Consider the following 11,881-nt stretch of genomic DNA (forward strand, 5'->3'; position numbering starts at 1 on the left):
CCACACCAAAATCCAATCACTGTCAGATACATTATTTCATTTGGTTCCATCCTGGATCTTAAGGGACTGTCGCTGAACTCCAATTGAGCCAAAGATTAAATAAAATCTGATCAAAGATTTATAGAATTCGGAACTGAGACTTAAGCAGGCCGTGCCATGCTTGGAAAGGTTTCACTGTCAAAAGAGCCAGCTTTAAGTAGTGCATTTATCAATAGTGCCCGTAGCAATGGAGGAAGATACTGCACCAGTATCTGAGAAGAAAAAGCAGTAAATTGCCTGAAATTGATCAATGAATGGACCCATCATTTTTGAGTCATGCTTTATGGAATCATGCTAGGTGAGGATGGGTGAGGATGGCTTTTCAATTAGAAATGTTTCATTCTTAAATTTCAAGGTCTAGCAGCTTCTTCCAAGATCTAAATTTGGGTCATGCAGTCTGCTGAGTGGACAGTGGTATGATTATGTCATTTTTGAAGCTGGCAAAGGCTGAAAAGAAAAAAAGAAAAGAAAAGAAAAGAAAAGAAAAGAAAAGAAAAGAAAAGAAAAGAAAAGAAAAGAAAAGAAAAGAAAGGACTTGATTCTGCTGGGACAGAAGTATCTACAAGAATATTCTTGTTTTTGTAACACCAGGTTACAAAAGTGAGCTGTAATGCCAATGCAGAATGGCTTTAACATTTTTCTTTGTTTTTGTTGTGCATGTTACATAGTAAGCTAACACACTCTCAAAAGATCTTTAGAAATATTGAAAACAGATGAATTAAATGGAAACTAGTTATTTACTCTTTTGGTGATATATTCTTGTGTGACTTGGAAGTGTCACATATACAAAGAGATGCGTTGATTTTGTTTCCTCTTTCAATCATAAATTCAATGACAGCGTTTTATGTAGGGATTGTTGAATTATAGTATGTCTGAATGAAAATGTGCAGCTTTGACATATGACTACTTCTCACTTCCTGTCTCCAAAGTCTCCCGTCTATTTTTATTTATTTATACCGCTGTCATCTCAAAGGACTCCTGGCAGTCGAAACAAATGAAAAGCATCCAAGTAAATATATATTAAATATCCGTGGTGAAATTAACAATAATGCAGGGCAGCAGACAGCATCATCTCAAATTATTCCCTAAACATTCTTCAAAAGAAGTTTTAACCAACTTCTGGAAAGCTAAAAGATGGGGCTAACAATTCTGGGAGGGCAGATATTCTATAAATTGGGGGCCATTCCTGGGAAACATCCATGGGACTCATTAGACTCTTCATGATGAAAGTTGGCAACACAAGGAGCATCTAAAAACCATGTGTTTGAGAAAGGGATTATATCTGGAAAACTTATTTCTGAAGGAACTGAGAAGGTATAGATGTTGTGGTCCACCAGCAGCCTGCGGAGCTGGCAGCTGAGTTGGACAGTGAGGAGGCTGGGGAGGAACATGGGCCAGTCCTGGAGTCTGGGGAAGGCCCGGACGAGGGCTCTGCGTCGGAAGCAGAGATGGGGCCAGGGCCATCTGGGAGTAGAGAAAATTCGTTTAGAAACATCTGACGATCCCAGCTGAGCCGGGCGATCATCAGAGGCTTTTTTTTTTTTTTTACTTTTAAAAGCATTTTTTTGGCCGAAGAGGTTATAGAAAAATGCTTTTAAAAGTTAAAAAAAAAAAAAGCCTCTGATGATCGTGCGGCTCAGCTGGGCATTGGGGTGGGGGGTGGGGGTAGGGATTTTTGCTACCAGTTTTCTGAACCACCCGCCACCATTGCTACCAGATCAGGCGATCCGGTCGGAACCGGGAGCATTTCATCCCTGGGTCAAACTCTTGGCTTTGGGTGGAGTTAGCCTGCAATACTACGTTCCAACCACTGGCTCCTTACAGATAACAAAGATCAAACTAATGGCAGAATAAACCTATGAAGGTTGCAAAGATAATGGATAATGTCTGCTTTTTAGGATCAACCAATCACTTTCAAGTGTTTTCTCTGGACTTGAAACAAGTTTCAGCTCCATTTCCCTAGGGAATGGTTCTTGCATATATCTCTATCAAGGACATCTTCCTTATTCTCTGCACCACTGTCCCACCTATTAGAATGTCTTGCAAAAGAATCCTGCAAAACTGATTATTTCAAGATTTTGCTTTCTGCCTGCCTTTTGCTGTGAATCAGGCTACGCTCCCTCGCTGAATCTCCTTTCTGGAAATTGTTAGAGACAAAATTGTTTTAGACAGCCTTCCCCTCAGCTTATATCTGATGCCATCTTTCCATTCCTTTTTTCCCCTTTTTTATTATTTTATTTTTGTTGTGCTTTGTTTGGCTTATCATTGTTTCTAACCATTGCTATTCCTTTTTCTGCTTTCTATGTGACTGTGGAGATTTTATTTTGTTCTGTTTGTACTTTTTGTCAACCACCAAGAGTCATTTTGATTACAGCAGGGTAGAAATGGGTTTAATAAAAGAAATAAATGAGATCAGTTCTGAGTGCCGCTTTTGCATTGCTTAACCAATGCTCAGGAGCACATAGATATACAAATATAAAACTCTGCAGAAACAACACCTTGTCTCTAATTCTATATATGGCCATACCAAGATTATTTTAATGCAGTTATATGTTCTTTTCTTTGCACCCAGTAAACGTGTGGAGCAGAGACAGCTGTAAAAACTGGATCTGGACTAACCTCTATATAATAGGCAAATAAATCATTTGTAAACATAATTAGAGATTCGTAATTTATCAATTGCCCTGTGGTAAAAAGAATCATACAAAACATATACAGAATTCTGATTAGACTACTCTACCGGAAGTTTCCCTAACTGTTCTCCCTTTGTTGTTTGATAAATTGCTTTCATAAAATATCTTCCTAACACATTGACTAATTTTGTTATTACCTAATATTAGTCATTATGTGAACGAACTAGACCAAATAACTGAATGAAAAAAAAAAACTATATTTGTGTGTGCCGTTGAGTTATTGTGTTTCAGGTTGTTCCAGTCACATGTCTTCAGCACTGGGATGCAATGAAACAAACAAAGTGAAGTTTTCAAGCAGACAGAATACAAATCCAAGGATTTGTCATGAGGTTCAAAAACATATTTGTAAAACATGTTTGTAAAAACATATTTGTAAGACATGTTTGTAAAAATTAAGCTGTGCGTAAATGGCCTTGAAAACTATAGTAGTTTGCATTCACAGTGTCTCTCCCAGAAACGGACACTCTTGTTAAATAGCCACACACCTTTTGCTCCTTCCCATATTTTATCATATTTCACTTTTAGTTTTCCCCTTACAACAGAGTTCTGATTTATAAATATGTTTAATATCACGGACTCTTCACACTCCCCAATGTTTCATAAAGGAAAACAGGTGTATACAGATGCAACATTGATTACATCAAAGCAACTGCACATAGTATTGTTGTCATTGTTATTCAAATAGCACAAAAATTTCCTTCACAAAGGAAGATATTGGCACTTCTGGGGACCTTTCCCGGGTCAGAATTTTATGGTTTATTATATTCTTATTCTTAATTCACATTCCTCTATCAATCTAGTAAAATGTTTTTTAAAATGCTAGAAGTTGAGAAACTTATGTAAATTAATTTTCATGCATACTTCAAAAAGAAATGGCAAGCTGTTTTGATACAACCACATGAAATTATTATGATTTTTCCATTCCATATTCCTTTAATTAAACATAAGTATATAGAAAGCTGGGATCCTGTAAAACAAGGTATTAGCCTCCAGCATCAAAACACCAGTGGGATTTTAGACTGTAAAATGGCGGATGGTGGTAGTCCATTCCTTTTTTTGGGGGGGATATGGGCTCCTCTGCCTGGCAAAAATGATAAAAAATGAAGTATGGTAATAGAAGTCATTTTAAAAAAATATGGTGAATAAGTTTGTCTGGAACGAGAAAAAACCGAGAGTGAAATTGAAAATTATGCAAGATGTTCCAGAAAGGGGAGGTCTTAAACTTCCAAACCTACAGTTATATTATGAAGCAGCAGCTTTAACTTCAGCAAGTGATTGGTTTGGAAGGAAAAAGACTGGAATATTGAATATAGAAAGTTTTGACCTTGAATTTGGATGGCACGCTTATTTATTCTATGACAACAAAGTGGATAAAGTATTCAAAAGCCATATGCTTAGAGATTCTTTGATGAGAGTTTGGAAGAAGCACCGATTTAAATGGGATTATAAAATACCGCTATGGTTGGATCTTGGTCATATTATGTGGAATACAAATATAATGTCACTCGGGGGGTTTTTATACAAAGAGGTTCTTTTTACAGATGCGGGCAGATGGCAGTTGAAGACTTTACAGACACTGTTGGACGAAGGGATTAATTTAACTTGGTTTCAATATAATCAACTACAATTGAGATGGAAAGAGGACCAAAAAATTGGTATTATGTTGCATGAGGAAGAACTGGTTAGACATATAAAAGAGAAAGGTCCAATGCATATTAAAAGACTTTATAATGTTCTGTTAGAAAGGGACTCAGAAACTGAACTAGTTAAAGACTGTATGATTAAGTGGGCACAAAATTTTGAAGAACCAGTGATGTTGGAAACATGGGAAAAAATTTGGGTTCAGAATGTTAAATTTACACAGTCGCAAAATTTGAGGGAAAATTTTTACAAAATGTTTTATAGATGGCATTTAGATCCCAAGAAATTGTCGTGTATGTACCCTAATGTTCAGCCAAAATGTTGGAGGTGTGATTGCACAGATGCTACATATTATCATATTTGGTGGACCTGTAAGAAAGTTAAGGCTTTTTGGATAAAAATTTGGTGGGTTATGCAGAATGTTTTGAAGAAAAAAATTCAATTTTCTCCACAATTGTTTCTTTTGGGTATAGTTAAGGGTTTTACAGTGGATGAAACAAAATTGATTTTGTATATGATTACAGCAGCGAGATTGTTGATAGGTAAATACTGGAAAAATGAAGCTTTGCCTACTGTTCAAGAATGGACTTTGAAGATGGCCAGTTTCGCTGAGATGGCGAAGATTTCAGCATATTTAAAAGACCGCTCGCAAGAGACTTATGAATGTGAATGGAAAAAGTGGATAGATTATGTGCAGAACAAATATCAAACTAGGAAGTATCAAATAGCTTTTTATTGATAGTATTATATTATATTATACTAAGATAGAAATATTTGAACTATGTGAAGATGAAAAATGATATGGGGGTTGGGGGGGTTTAGAGTTCAAGGTTTTTTTTTTATATAAAGGGGATAATGATGGGGTACATTCTATGGAAGTCCGGGGGGGAGGGGAGGGTTAGGGGGGGTTAGGGAGGGGGGGTTGGGGAGTTTGGGGTGGGTTAGGGGGGTGAAAATGGGGTGAAAATGTAATTGTAAAACTTTTACAATAAAAAAAAAATAAAAAAATATGGTGAGGAAGCCATTTATTTTCAAGATAATTTATGACCGAGGATATTCTACATGGGAGCCATCTTGTGAATAAGTAAACCCTGCAATAGTGACAAATATCTATCAGCCATGTTGGCTGTGAGCTTCTGACAAACAGAAGCTCACAGAGAACTGTCCACCTATGGAGGAGAACCACAATTTAATACAGATAACAGGAGGGTGAAGGTTTGTTTTCTGAGCTTTGCGGGTTTATTTCCAAACATTTCATTACCAGGCTAGGTAACACTTCAGTGGAATTTGGGGAATGTCAGTGTCAGGGTTCTTCTGCTTATAAGGGCTTTGTGTGGCCAGTAGGTCTTGTGATGGGAGGATCATGTCAGGTGTGGATCCCATCAGGTAAGGATGCCCCAAAGGTGCTTTTTCAGGAGGCAATTGGACTTTTCTTTTCTTTTGAAGATGTTTCACTTCTCATCTAAGAAGCTTCTTTGGCCCTAATTCCTATGTGGTTGGAGAAGATGACGCAGCAGCATATTAATTTAAAACCTGAGATATTCCTGTTGGGGATTTTACCAGGGAATTATAGTCAAGAAATTGTATACTTGATTATTCATGTAATAACTGCAGCTAGAATTGTTATTTGCACAGAATTGGAAAGGTGAAGAGATTCCTGCAGATGAAAACATAATTAAGAAAATTTTGGAATGTGCAGAAATGAATAGATTAACACTTGCAATTAAAGAGAAGGAAGAATCTGATTATTACAATATATGGGATTTATTTTATCACTGGTTAGAGAATAAATATGAAAGTAATGTATAATAAAGTTAAATAAGTTAAGAATGTTATGATAATAGATATGCTAAGTATTAAGTATTAATATTAAAATAAGAGTAGATATAAATAATGAATATGGTGGTAGGCTTTAACTGTTATGACACAAAAAATTTGTACCCAGATGACACTGTTTAATGAATGATGGAATGTTTTGTATTAAAAGAAAATAAAAACATTTTTTAAACAAAAGCTTCTTCAGCCCTGATAGGATAGTGGAGAATGGTCCAGTTGCCTCATGAAAAAGCACCTTTGGGACAACCATGACCTGGATGACTGAGAATCTCTACAGACTGTCAGGTAAGGATCTTGTGTTGGGTCTTGTGATGGGGAGGTCAAACAAAGCCTTTCATGATAGTCATATGCTTTCAGAAGGATGACATATTCTTAACATTCCAAATTTACCACAATCCCCCCAAATTGCCTACTCATGAGTAATAATATATATTCGCTTGCAAGTTCCATTGGACTCAGTGGATGTTTTTCTGAGTTGGAAGGAATTGACTTGCTGAATAGCTCAGGAAACAGCTATTTATTTTGGTTGCTTCCAGCTCGATTTGACTGATCTAAAGAAGCTAACCAGAATTGGATTTAGTCAGGTTATAAATAAATACATCCCAGAGCAATGGGGTGGGGAGAAGCATTTGTGAAACAAGGCAGTCATTTAAAAACAAAAACAAAAACCTTACCTGAATGTTTGTAGAGAAGAGCAGGCAGAGCTGGGAATGGAGCTTAGAGCAGAGGTCACCAACCTTTTGGATCTCAGGGACCACTAAATTCATAATTTTAAATCCCGTGGACCACTAATATGATCTGCCTAATGACTGGCTGGGTGGGTGTGGCTAGGTGGTCATGTGACTGGCTGGGCATGGCAAACTAGATGTCACTCACATCAAGGGACGCCTCGCCAGCCTCTACTCGCCCTTCCCTCCCAGCCACTCCTCGCCTACCGACCCGGGCTCCTTATGGCTCCAACAGGAAGCAGTTGTTGGAGCTAAGCAGCCACCATGAGAAAGAGCTGGCAAAAAAGCTGGCTCAGTTCAAATTGGATCTGACCGAGAAGGAGGCTCAGCAGAAGCACCTCACTGAGGACTATGAGCATAGGCTTTCCAAGCAGAGAGAAGACCTATGGGAGTGCAAGGCCAGGTACCTCCGACCCACACAAAAAGACCTCAAAGTGGGATACTCTCTACAGCAACACAAAGGTTCATTGCATGTATCCAGCCAAGGGGCCATAGTTTGAGGACCCCTAATTTAGTGCAATATAAGAAATGCAAATAATTTTTCTGCGGACCACCAAAAAATTTTCACGGACCACCGGTTGGTGTCGGCTGGCTTAGAGAACTGTTGTGACTCCGACTCCCGAGCCTGTCCTAACAGAGGAAGAGGACTCAGAAGGTGATGGGGAGGAACTGATAAGGCCTCCCTCTCCAGGACCCTCCTCTCTGGCAATGCCTCAGATTCCACCCGAAGGCCAAGAGGAACAGCCTGGGATATGCCAGGAGGAAAGCATATCAGAACAACAACAGATAGGGAGCAAGGATGATGAATCCTGGCTTGATCCCAGGCAGCGTCGGAGGGAGAAGCATGTGCAGAAACGAAAGAGGCGTGGGAGGGTCAGAGATTGAGCTGAGTCACTGAGCCACACCCCACAAGGAATAAAAGTGGGTGTGATTGCTCTTCAGGCTTTGTGACGGTCAAAGTTAAAAACATGAGAGTCACATCGTGTTACCTGAAATCTGGCTTGTGCATATTTGGATTGGACCTTGGCTAACTCTTGCTTCGTGGATTACTTTCTGCTACTGAACTGGATTGAGGATAAATTCTCTCTTGCTTACTGTGAATGAAAGCTGACTTGGCAGGCATTTCGCAGTTTACTGCCAAAACTCTTATCTGCAAGGGTTTCTAGTCTGATTGCTTAATAAAATCTTGGCAGGCGTGCCTGGTTATGTGTTTGCCTGTGTGGGGAAGGGGGACAGAACAAGAACTTACCTTGCCATAGATGTTCCAAGCCCTCTTGAGTTCCATTGACCCTTATCCGTCACCAATTTAGTATTGAATTTTAGTTGACTAGATTCTTGGGTATAGGCTTGAATAAATCTACCCTGCAATCTAACCAATGGTTTTGTGCCTGACGATGTGGCCATGAAGTCACCAGGAGTTGAACTTAATTCAAAAGAGACCTTATTTTGTAGGATATATGACTGATGATATTCCATAAGAGCCTACCTGTCATTCTTCAGCTGTGGTAGAACTAGAAGTGTCAACTAGTATTGTCCTGCTTTAGGATGCTAGAGGATGTCAGCTAGGCCAAATATGACTTATAGAACTTTACAGCAATCTGAGTTCAAGGGGAAAAATGTGATTTAGAGTGTGCATATATCTGAAAATGTAGCCCTTTTTCTAGGCTTATGTGGTGGAAAATCATCCTTAAGACTGGGGTGTCAACAGATGCTGTGCAATCACCCAAATGTGTGCAAATCATATTTTCTCCTTCAAATCCAAAACACTGAATGATCCATCTAGTTGATAACATATGAGGTTACTCTTTTTCCCTTAACTTTATCACACTCATTTGCAACTCTTGAAGATTATTTTTTTTTAGTGCACTAGGGTATTCACTCCATGTAAATTCATCAGATTAGCATAAAAACCAAAGGAACAGAAGTAAAATCTCACAGTATGTAACCCATGTTTCTGAAAGGGATTCCAGTTCTCTACTCCTTCCCCTTCAAGAAGGCATCGCTTCTTATGTTCACATTTCTATGAAATGGAGATAAGTATATTGTTGAAAACATTTTAATTTTCCAACTGTTGGTGTCTTCAAGTTCACTTCCTTGACTTTACTAGTGAGATTTGCACCTCAAAAGAAAAGCTTCCTCTAAATTTGCAAAACATATTTCTTGTCCGTGACATTTTCCTCCTTTAGAACACCTCCAAAAGGAAGCTGCTCAGGAGACAATGAGTTTAGGAGGGGGAAAGAGCCCATGGAACTGGCACTTTCCTAAATACCATCACAGAAAATCATTCTGGTTAAAAGCCAAAAAAAGAAAAGAAAAGAAAAAAGACCATTAGCAAAAAGGGGTGGGAAGTGAAACAGTGATATACAGGTGATGGATATTTTAAATTTCAAATTACAAACTCTGGAAAGAATGCTGTCTTTATATGCATCATTAACCATCTGTGGGTCTATAGGCAAGTGCATGAATACAGTAGACCAAGAATAAAGGCAAATAAAATTGCCTTATAATAAAGCAGATCATTTAGCTCATCAGATCATTTATCTACACTGACTCATAACAGCTGTCCAGACTTTCAGGATAGTCTCCCAAGTATCCTTTAATGAGGAGCTTCTTCATAATCAAGACTGAGAGCAGAAAGAGGAAGAGCTGGAGCCAAATTTTTCTCCAGAAGGGGAAACAGTTGGAGATGAAGACTAGAAAATCGATCTCCTCCTCCTCATTCTCCATACTAGTGGTGAAGTGGTGTTATAAGAAAGATACAGTAAGTAGGGTTCTGATGAGGAACTGATGAGGAACTGTTCGCGGCACATACCCAGGCATTCAAGCCGAGATATTTCAGCAAATGACAGGGCCTCAGAGGAGCCCTGGCCAGCATTACCACACAGCGAGGGCTGAACCTCTGGACTCCGCTTCATTGCAGTAATGAGACAGCAGTTGAGAAATTGGCAGGTCGAATGGAGGGTGGGGGAGGTTAGTTGGCAACACCCGGACGATCATCCATGCTGCCTGAGGTTACCGTGGGGGTTTGATGATGGGCTGGATGCCCCCCATCCACCTGTGGCCTCTCTTGGGGATTGGACCCCTTAAGACACTGTCAGGCTCCTCCTCCCTTCGTCCAGGGCAAGGGTCTGAAAGGGCCCTTGTTCAAAATGGTGCCACTGACCTCTTTTGGGTTCGGTGGCAAGGGTACCCATCTGTTGCAGGGGAAACCCCGGCATAGCCCAGGCGGGCACCCTGTATTCAGCGTAGGCTGGATATCCAGAAAAAAAAAATACAGTAAGCAGCTGAGGTCAGGAACAAGATGGATCCACCTGAGTTATTAAGCAGATTCTGGGGTAAGATATCCTCCTAATGGAGATTTCAGGGAGCTTATTGTCCCCTGTCATGGTTGCTCTCAGAACAGGAAACTTTACCTACTGTGTATTGATAGAAAAATCAATATGCAGTGAACAAAGTTTCCTGTTGTGAGAGCAACCATGACAGGGGTTGAAAACCCTGTGACTCCAAAAACATCTTACAATCTCTATTTTTTACCTGGCTGTTTAGATTGATCCATTGCTTGAAGAACACGGATGCTTAATAAACTGTTCTCTTCTCTATGCCTATTGCATTTTTGGCTGTGCTTAGTGTGCCAAGCTAACCTGTTCCATGCCAGATGAATTCATAGCTGTTACAGCTATTAAACAGTGAGAGAGAGAGAGAGAGAGAGAGAGAGAGAGAGAGAGAGAGAGAGAGAGAGAGAGAGAGAGAGAGAGAGAGAGAGAGAGAGAGACTTTAGCAGCTTTACATGGGACTCTCTTGTCGGTAAAACAAATACTCTACTATTGAACTATGGCCCTAAGGAGATACTAGAATTTACAGTTACATCAACCAAATTTACCATCTTGAGCTTTCTGAGTAAAAGAATGAATGTAATATAATATCCAAACATTGACAAATTCACTATCGATCAATGGCAAAAGGCAGCTTTACTTGGCGCAGCTTACATTCTGCGACGATACCTCTAACACCATCAAATATCAACATCTGTCTATCCCAGATCCTTTATAGGTGGACTTAAATGCCAAATGCAACCTTGCTGGCTGTGTGACAAACAATATTATATAAAATAATTGTCACAATAGTACTTACAGTAGTAGTACTTAGACTTATATATCGCTTTACAGTACTGCTTTACAGCCTTCTCTAAGCGGTTTTACAGAGTCAGCCTATTGCCCCCAACAATCTGGGTCCCCATTTTACCCACCTCGGAAGGATGGAAGGCTGAGTCAACCTTGAGCCTGGTGAGATTTGAACTGCCAAATTTCAGGTAGCCGGCAGTCAGCTGAAGTAGCCTGCAGTACTGCACTCTAACCACTGCGACCCCTGGCTGATAGGGTAATGGGTAATTATTCCAACTATATCAATATTATTGACATAATTCAGGAAAAAGAACCCCATTATTTGGATATGGAAGAACTTCAGTTTATAGCTTCTCTTGAAAAGTTCTTCTTTTCGATAGATAGCAATTGCAAGTTAAATAATGAACCCTACATCATGGATGGGGTAAGTTAATGTATTTAACTTGGAAATATTGTTCTCCCATCACCAACTGGAAATAAAGCCAGATCCCTTGGAGTTTGTGCTTAACTTTATATTTCTACAAAGTATTTTCTCAGATTGCAATGACTAGGAAGAGCAAAATAGTTAAAAGCAAAGCTACAAACCAGGAAATTGTCTTCCATTGAGGACCTGTATTCTGTGCCAGCCAGAAGGAGGACTGAGAAAATATATACAGACTCCTCACATACTGTACATAAACTGTTTCAACTCCTTCCGTCTGGATGGCACTACAGGGCATTGCATATCAAAAAACTAGACACAAAGACAGTTTTTCCCCCATGCCATCACTCTGCTAAACATACAATTCCCACAGCACTGTTTTATTTATCCATGGTAGGAGGG

The sequence above is a fragment of the Pituophis catenifer genome, unplaced genomic scaffold (assembly GCF_029215685.1).
Source record: "Pituophis catenifer annectens isolate HBS135680 unplaced genomic scaffold, rPitCat1.0.hap2 SCAF_13, whole genome shotgun sequence".
Lineage (NCBI taxonomy): Eukaryota > Metazoa > Chordata > Lepidosauria > Squamata > Colubridae > Pituophis > Pituophis catenifer.